Source organism: Loxodonta africana, chromosome 6, assembly GCF_030014295.1.
Source record: "Loxodonta africana isolate mLoxAfr1 chromosome 6, mLoxAfr1.hap2, whole genome shotgun sequence".
Lineage (NCBI taxonomy): Eukaryota > Metazoa > Chordata > Mammalia > Proboscidea > Elephantidae > Loxodonta > Loxodonta africana.
Window position 1 is genome coordinate 9,539,310 of NC_087347.1, and position 9,275 is coordinate 9,548,584.

The following is a 9,275-nucleotide window of genomic DNA, read 5'->3' on the forward strand; positions in this document are numbered from 1 at the left end:
TGTAAAGATTTACAGCCTTAGACACCCTACGGGGTAGTTCTAACCTGTCCTTTTGGGTCGCTGTGAGTTGGGATTGACTCAGTGGTGATGGGTTTTCACAGACACGGAAACTGATGTTCAGGGGTCAAGGAACTTGTCGGATGTCACAGAGTGACACCCCTGTGGCCATACCACTGTGCTGTGTCAGGTTATGAGGACTGTGGCTGGTCTTTTAGGTTGAGAGAGTATATCTGTTAGAACGCTTTTGCAAATTGAATCCAACATTGTATAAAAAGAAGTATACACCGTGATCAAGGGAAATTTATCCCTGGTATGCAAGGCTGGTTCCATATTAAAAAAAAATCAATTAACGTAATCCATCACATCAACAAGCTAAAGAAGGAAAAACATATGATCATAACAGATATGCAGAAATGCCAAAAGAATATTCGACAAAATTCAACACTCATTCACGATTAAAAAAAAAAAAAAAAAAACCTCAAAAACTCTAAGCAAACTAGGAGTAGAAGGGAATTTTCTCAACCTGACAAGAACATCTACCAAAAAAACCTACAGCTAACGTTATACTTACTGGTGAGAAATTAGATGCCTCCACCACTGAAATCAGGAACAAGGCAAGGGTGTCCCCTCTCACCACCTATTCAGCACTGCACTGGAAGTCCTAGCTGATGCAAAAAGGCCAGAAAAGGAAATAAAGTGTGTACAGACTGGGAAAGAAGAAACGAAACCATCTCTGCTCACAGATGACATAACTGTCCAGGTGGAAAATCCCAAAGAGTTGACCATTAAAATGCAAGCAATAAAAGTGCAATTTGTGCTACTTTAAGGGAAAAGGGGAGACTGTCTTGATATGGGGTATTGCCCAGAGCTTGCAGCAGGGATGTGGCTGGACCCCAGGAGTCACTGGAACCAGGACCCAGATCCCATCAGACTTTTGCATCTGGGGGTGGGTAAATGGCTGCTTCCTTTTCCTCTTGCCTTGCGAGCCAGCTCTTTTTGTTTTCCAAGCCTCACCTCTTCATGGTGAGGAAATGGCTCCTGAGTACAAGCAAACAGCCAGACTGAGTAGACCTCTTTGAGCCCCAGTTCTAAATTCCTGGTTGAGGACTGTGATGGACAAGCTGGTGCCCATGCCTCACCAATTGTTATCAATTAAATTGTGTCCCCCGAAATATGTGTTGTAAATCCTAACCCCTACACCTGTGGCTATAATCCCATTTGGGAGTGGGTATTCTTTGTTATGTTAATGAGACAGCACTCAGGTAGAGTGTTTTTAAATCAATCTCTTTTGAGAGATAAAGAGTAGATACAACAAGGAAGGAAGAAGGGGAGCTGAGGGAAGATAGATGCAAAGCCACAGGAAGATCGCTGAGGAACCAGGAATGAGAAACTGAAAAGAGACAAGGACCTTCCTCCAGAGCCAACACACAGAGAGAGAAAGCTTTCCCCTAGAGCCAGTGCCCTGAATTCAGACTTAAAGCCACCCACGTGTGGTATTTCTGTTACGGCAGTACTAAGACACCAATCAACATGGCAGAGGGGTGGGGTCTTGTCTTTGAGAATGCCTTCCTTGGTAGCCATTTTGGGCAGAAGGGAAGAGACTGTTCCCAGAAGAAGGGAGTCATAGAGCACATCCCTTCGGACTGCATAGCACCCTTTCCCCATTCTTTTGGTAACAGATACCGTGGTTAGGTAACCATGGCTACGCTCATGGTATCTCTTCACCCCTTTGTGCAGCACATTGACTGAAGGGGTGAGGCTAGGAACGCTCACCAATCACAGTCCTCCAGAGGAATTTGAAAACTGAATTTAGGAGAGAGAAAGAGGTCCCTTTTCCCTTTGGTTATAAAGTCTGAGGTTATGAACATGGATCTGTTACTGGCCATAGACCCTGTGTCATGGATTGAGTTGTGTCCTCCAAAAATATGTGTATCAATTTGGCTAGGCCATGATTTCCAGTATTGTGTGATTGTCCACCTTTTTGTCATCTGATGTGATTTTCCTATGCATCATAAATCCTATCGCTGTGATGTTAAAGAGATGGGATTAGTGACAGTTATGTTAATGAGACGGGACTCAATCTACCAGATTAGATTGTGTCTTAAACCAATCTCATTTGAGATATAAAAGAGAGAAGCAGGCAGAGTGACACAGGGACCTCATACTACCAAGAAAGCAGTGCTCAAGCAGAGCGTGTCCTTTGAACCCAGGGTTCCTGTGCAGAGAATCTCCTAGACCAGAAGAAGATTGATGACAAGGACCTTCCTCCATTGCTGACAGAGAGAAAACCTTCCCCTGGAGCTGATGCCTTGTATTTGGACTTCTAGCCTACTGGACTGTGAGAGAATAAACTGCTTACTGAAGCTATCTATTTGTGGCATTTCTGTGATAGCAGCATTAGATAACCAAGACACCCCATCTCATGAAAAAGTCAGCAAAAAATGGAGCAGTCCCACAAGAAGAAGCAGAGATGAGAGAACAAGAGCCCTGATGGCGTTAGAGCCCCTGGTACCAGCTGTTCCTGAAACAAGCCCTATTCTCCCAGTCTGGATACTTGAGCCAATACATTCCCACATTTCAGCAAAGCTGGTTTTCATTGGGTTTCTTTCACTTGCTACCCTAGAATCCTGACTAAGACAAGCAGACAAGCCCAAGAAAAGAGTAGGGTGGGTGGACAAAACGGTAGTGTCCCCGCAAATGGTCACCAAGTTCCAACTTTTCTGCTTTAAAATCATGACAAAAGGGTGAAGGTCAACCCTGTTGTTCTTCTCACCCTGCAATTTTTGAATCACCTAATGATCTGTTTCCTTGGGAAAAGCTTCTGGATCTGAGACCTCAAGAATTTCTAAGCAATTTAAGCTCTGTTCTAAACAATGGTATCTGTTGGTGAGAGAAAAAAAAAAATTTAAGTTTTAAAATTTGTAACTTGAGTGTTGCCACTAGAGATGTGCCACCCAAGGACACAGTGTCCTGCAGAGTCAGGGCTCCAGGTCTGGCCATTCTGTATGGTATGGGACTACACCAGCCCTGCCCTACAGCTTGCAGTTCCAAGCTTCTTCTTTGCCATCAGGAAATTCTCCTGTCCCAAAGTACACACTGACTCTCTTAAGCTGTCTGTCTTAGTCTCCTGAATCAAATACCACAAGTGGGCGGCTTTAAAGAACCCGCTGCCCTCTAGTTGATTCCGACTCACAGCGACCCTATAGGACAGAGTAGAACTCCCCATAGGGTTTCCAAGGCTGTGACTTTTGCAGAAGCAGACCGCCACATCTTTCTCCTGCAGAGGAGCTGATGGGTTGGAACCACTGACCTTTCAGTTAGCAACTGAAGGCTTTCATCACTGTGTCACCGGGACATTTATTTTCTTACCTATCAGGAGGCTAGAAGTCTGAACTCAGGGTACCGGCTGTAGGTGAAGGCTCTCCATATGTCGGCTCTGGGGGAAGGTCCTTGTCTCAGCTTCTACGGCCTCAGAGTTACTCGGTTCCTTGACGATCTCCACGTGGCATCTATTTCCTGAGACAAATGTGTGTGCTTGCTCGTCTCTGTGTCTAATCTGCTCTTTGGCGAAGTAATGTCTCGAAAGTAACTGAGTTTAAAACTCACCCTATACTATTATGGCCTCAGTAATATAACAAAGAAAACCTTTTTCCAAGATGGGATTCCTCCACACGTATAGGGGATTCCAACACGTATCTTGGGGGGATACAATTCGATCCCCAGCCCTGCCTGATGGCTAAGGTTCCTTAGCAATCTCTGCAGACCTCTTTATTTTGTCAGAGTACATGTGAATCAGTGGCATTTCCAGTGACCAGGGCCACCCCAGCACAACACTCACTCCAGGGCAAAAGGGCCTAGGCTGTGACACACATGTAGGGCTGTGGAGAATGCTTCGTTGGTCCTTCCCTTCAGGTTCCACGATCTAGTCCAGCCCTTGCCTCGTCCACGCTGAGGTGGAGATTCAGGAGTGGCTTCTCTGGGCTCTGACTTGCTGCTCTGCTCTACCCACAGGCCTGGGCCCTGCCTTAGACCCTGGAGTGACCACTCGATCACACCTTGGTTGGCAGTACTGTGAGCCACACCACACCAATTGTTATGGGTTGAATTGTAATACTTCCCCTGGTTTGCAACGTATCCTGCCACACCTATCATACCCTGTCCCTTACACAATTCATCTTTCTCCCTCCTTCCAATTCTTTTAATTCTTCTTACATCTCTTCCCTCAAGACCCCATTTCCTTGTGCCTAACAAGTCCATTCCCACCCACCTCCAGCCTTGAAGCAGAGAAGATGTCAACTGTTCTCTGCTCCATCTGTGTCCTCCTTAAAGGGTATGTGTGGTGTGTGAGTGGGGTGTGTGGGTGTGTGGTGTGAGTATGTGATGTGTGTGGTGTGTGAGTGGGGTGTGTGGGTGTGTGGTATGTATGTGCTGTGTGAGTGGGGTGTGTGGGTGTGTGGTGTGTCTGTGTGTCTATCATGTGTGAATGTGTGTGTGGTGTGTGAATATATGTGTGTGTGACTGTGTCATGCACGTGTTTGTGATTCTTGCTAGTGCATCTCCTCTTCCCTATTCCTTGCAGGTCTTGGCTCTATTACAGAGGCCCATCCCTGCCCACACCCACTACTTTAACCTCCAAAGTGACCAGTTTCAGGAAGTTGGAGGCCACGCTTGGCAAAGGGTTGCATTCATCTCCTTAGCAAAGCAATAGTTACAGTAAGTCCCAGCCTGCTGATGTGCCAGCCTGAGCATCAGTGGGTTAACTTACAACAGGAATTAGAAGGACAAGCAGACTGTAGTGGCATTTTGTGTCAGCAGCACTTACTCCTCGCAGAAGCTGGGATGATTTCAGCCACAAAAACAGAATCCTCAACTTGTAGTTTAAACCAGAGGTCAGTAAAATGTGGCCCGGGGGCCAAAACCAAGATGCCGCCTGTTTTTGTGGCTCTGTTTTCTCAAGCTAAGGTGAGTTTTAACGTTTTTAAATGTAAAAAATATACTATTACATTTGTGTTAATAACCAAACCCCCTGCCATCTAGTTGATTCCAACTCACAACAACCCTGTAGGAAAGAGTAGGACTGCCCCATACAGTTTCCAAGGAGCGGCTGGTGGATTCAAAAAGCCAACCTTTTGGTTAGCAGCCATAGCTCTTAACCACTGTGCGACCAGGGTCCCTTTTTGTGTTAATAGATATAATAAATTAATAAATAATGTATTAATAAATGGAATAAATTAATACATGTCACGACACATTATTACATTTATTATCATTGCATTACATAGTAATGTGCAACATAATAATGTTATAATACAGTAATAATATATTATTATGTTTACCAAATGACTATCAGCCTTTTTGGGAGAACAGTTGCTCAATTTTGCCACCTAGTTTGCACAACCTTAAATATTTACAATCTGACCCTTTATAGAAAATGTTTGCCAACTTCTGGTTTAAACGGTGAGGATATTTTCTATTTCTGGTACCAGGGAGTCCCAAGGTAGGGTGGGCTGCAGGACTGGTCGATTCAGTAGATAGACTAATTGTGCCGTCAAGGACTCCAGTTCTTTCCATCTCTCGATCATCCTTTTTTAGTGTTGATGACATCCTTGGGCTGATAGCAAATGGCTGTAGCAGTTTCAGGCATCAAGTCCAAATCTGAAAATGGCCTGAGGAAGTACAGTTTTGTGACTCTTTAAGAAACAACAACAACAACAACAACAAAACAAACCCATTGTTGTCAAGTTGATTCCAACTCATAGCGACCCTAAAGGACAAAGTAGAACGGCCCCATGGGGTTTCCAAGGAGCACCTGGTGGATTCAAACTGCTGACCTTTTGGTTAGCAGTTGTAGTGCTTAACCACTACACCACCAGGGTTTCCTTGTGACTCTTAGGGATGTGAAAAAATTCCCAGCAGATGTCTTTTCACATCTCTTTAGCCAATATTGGATCACATGCACATTCTTGGCAAGTGAGGAGGGGTCACTTTTAGACCAATGTGATTCGTCCTTGGGCTGGTGGTGAGGTTAGCTTTCCTTGAGGCATGTGGTTGAGTGGGAGAGGGGTGGGTACCAGTGGTAGATAGGCTCCATGGATTCTCTCTCCTTCCTCTCCCCTGTGAGCCATGCCAGGCCTTGTGATATTCACACCCTTGTGCAGCCCTTTCCTGTAGTAAATCCAGGCTGGTCTATGTAACTAGTAAAAGTGGTGGAAGTGTCACTGTCTAACTTTTCAAGGCTAGGTTATAAGAATCCTGCAGCTTCTGTTTTGGTCTCTTGGAATGCTTGTCGTGTGGGAACCCAACCACCAAATACAGAGCCCAAGTACTTAGAGACCGCCATGTTGTGAGGAAGCCCAAGCTAGTCATGTGGAAAGGCTGTGTGAAGAGAGAAAGAGAGATGCCTGGGCAGTTCTCAGCAGTTCCAGCCATCTCGGCCGAAGCACCAGACTTGTGAATGTAGAGGCAGTCTGGGATGTCCATCTCAGTTGAGGCTTCAGGTGAACCCCATCACAGCTACCATGTGACTGCAAACTCATAAGAGACCCCAAGTAAGAACCACCCAGTCACCACAGAATTGTGAGGCAGCATAATAAATTGTTTTAGGTTTGAAATTGTTTGTAATATAACAACATATAGCTAGAATGCTATTTAAACGGAGTGGGGAACATTGGTGCTGTTATGGGTTGAATTATGTCTCCCAAAATTTATGTTCAAGTCCAAACCCCTGTGTAAAATGGTGAGAGTGCCAAACTACTGAGAATCATGGTTTAGCCAAGTTGACACAAAACCTTAATAGTGAGAGTACTAATGTTAGCAGTGTCAGAACGTGTCCAACTTCATGGAGGATAATGAGACCCAAGATCAGCCACCCAAGGCTGATCCCCATGAGGTGGAAGTCAGATGTACCTCCATCCTTCAACCTTTTACCAATTCTGACACCAGCCATCCCTCCCATGGTGGTCCCTACTTCTCCTCTGGGTTTGCTAATCCGTTGCAGTGACCACACAGAACTTACAGACCATACTTACAGTTAAGTGGTTTATTAAGGAACAGGGTACAACTCAGGATCAGGATCAACAGGTGTCTTAGGCTATATGCATATATATAAACTCACTGCCCTTGAGTCGGTTCTGACTCATAGCGACTCTGTAGGCTAGAGAGGAACTGCCCTGTGGGGTTCCCAAGGCTGTAAATCTTTATGGAGGCAGACTGCCATGTTTTTCCCCCACAGAGCAGCTGGTGGGTTTGAACCACTGACCTTTGGGTTAGCAGCTGATTGCTTTAAACCCTGTGCCACTTTCTGGGGCTCCTTAAATATATATACGTAGAGATTTATTTCAAGGAAATGGCTCACGCAGTTGTCAAGGCTGGCAAGTCCCAAATCTGTACATCGGACATCAGGCTGGAGGCTTCTCCTGACTCGTGTGATTGCAGGTGCTGAGGAACCCAAAATAGGCAGGTCAGATGGCAGGCTGCTAACTCATGTCCCAAGAACCAGGGGTCAGAGGATGATGAATTGGATGCAGGATTGAGAGAGAATTTTGCCAGAACATCCATTTATATTGGGTGCAGTCCACACCCCAAGGAAACGGCCCTTCAACTGATTGGCTGCTCACGTCAGATCACAAATAGAGGATGATCACATAATGTCTCCCAAAATACTGAGAATCATGGCCTAGCCAAGTTGACACATAACCTTAACCATCACAACAGGCTACAACTCAGGAATCAGGATCACGAAGCACATAGGCAGAGTCTCCCTTCTTCAGTGCAGCGTAGCTCTCTCAGGTCCCCTCAGCCCCCTGAGGACAGGTTGTAGGCCCTGCCAAAGGGCCCCTTTTTTAGAGTTGTTTCCGCAAATCCCAGATTCAAGCTGCCTGTCGCAAAGCCAATACTGAGACAGGAGGAGGTAAGCAGCAAGAGGGCTTTATTGAACGCCGGTATTCAAGAGATGGAGGGGGTTAAATTTCTCCCAAATCCTGTCTAATTCTAAAGAGCTAGTGGAAGGGTTTTATAGGGGGAAGTTCAGGGTTACCTAATGTTTTTAAGCACGTAGCCCACAGATGGTCTTACAGATCACAAAATAACTACAAGAAACTATTAAACTAAAGATATGCATGTCAGACATCTGGACTCTAATCTGTATGTTTGTAATTTACATAAGAAAAAAATTTACATAAGAATCTCTTGGCTAGTGGAACTGTTCTGCCAAGTCCACTCTGGCTGAGATGGGCAGCAAGAAAGTTGCAGATCAAAAAGTGTCAGGCAGCTGAAGGCCATTTCTCAAGAGAACAAAGAAGAGAAGGCGGGGCCAAGATGGCGGAATAGACAGACTCTTCAGGTGAGCCCTCTTACAACAAAGACCCCAAAAAACAAGTGAAACGAGTATGTTTATAACAAGCTAGGAGCCCTGAGGAAACCCTGGCGGTGTAGTGGTTAAGTGCTACAGCTGCTAACCAACGGGTCAGCAGTTTGAATCCACCAGGCGCTCCTTGGAAACTCTATGGGGCAGTTCTACTCTGTCCTGTAGGGTCGCTATGAGTTGGAATCGGCTCGATGGCACTGGGTCTGGGTAGGAGCCCTGAACATCAAAGGCAAGCTTAGAAAACGAACTGAGGGGCAAGGGGAGGAAGAGACAGTTCAGAAGCAGAGAGGAGTTACTGCACCTGAGTCACGGGGAACCCTCAGGCACCATTTCTGGGAGCAGCTGTTGCAGGCTGGTACTAGAATTCAGCTGCAGTTTCCTCAGGGAGAAGCAGCCAGCCACACAGCCTACTCACACCTCTGGAACCAGAGAATAATGGCGCTCTCAATAAAAGCTAAGTACTTGTGTGCATTTTACTGCATCCCCTGCTCCCCAAGTCAGCTACAGTGGCTGATTTCCCTGGGCCTGAGATAGGCCCTGCTGAGCCCTAGAGCCATCCTCCCGGCCTTGGAGAAGGAACAAATTTGCAATTGGGGGAAAAGATAATTTGCCAGCTCCACTATCCAGGGGAGCTCAGGACAGAAGTGGCTCCTGTCCAGGCATAAACGGTTCATGGACTTTGAGTACCTTTCCCCCCTGTATGGACCTGTGTGGGCCTATTTCAGGAGAATAGGCCCTTCTTGACAGACTACAGCTGTTTCAGCTGTGTGGTAGAAAGGCGGGTGTTTGATGTTTGACACCTCTTTGCCTATTAAGCGGGGCCCTCACCTATCCACATCAGGGGCCTGAGGACTGGTGGCTTCACTCAGGTCACCCAGCCACCTGTGACAGAGGTCCAAGGATAACTGGT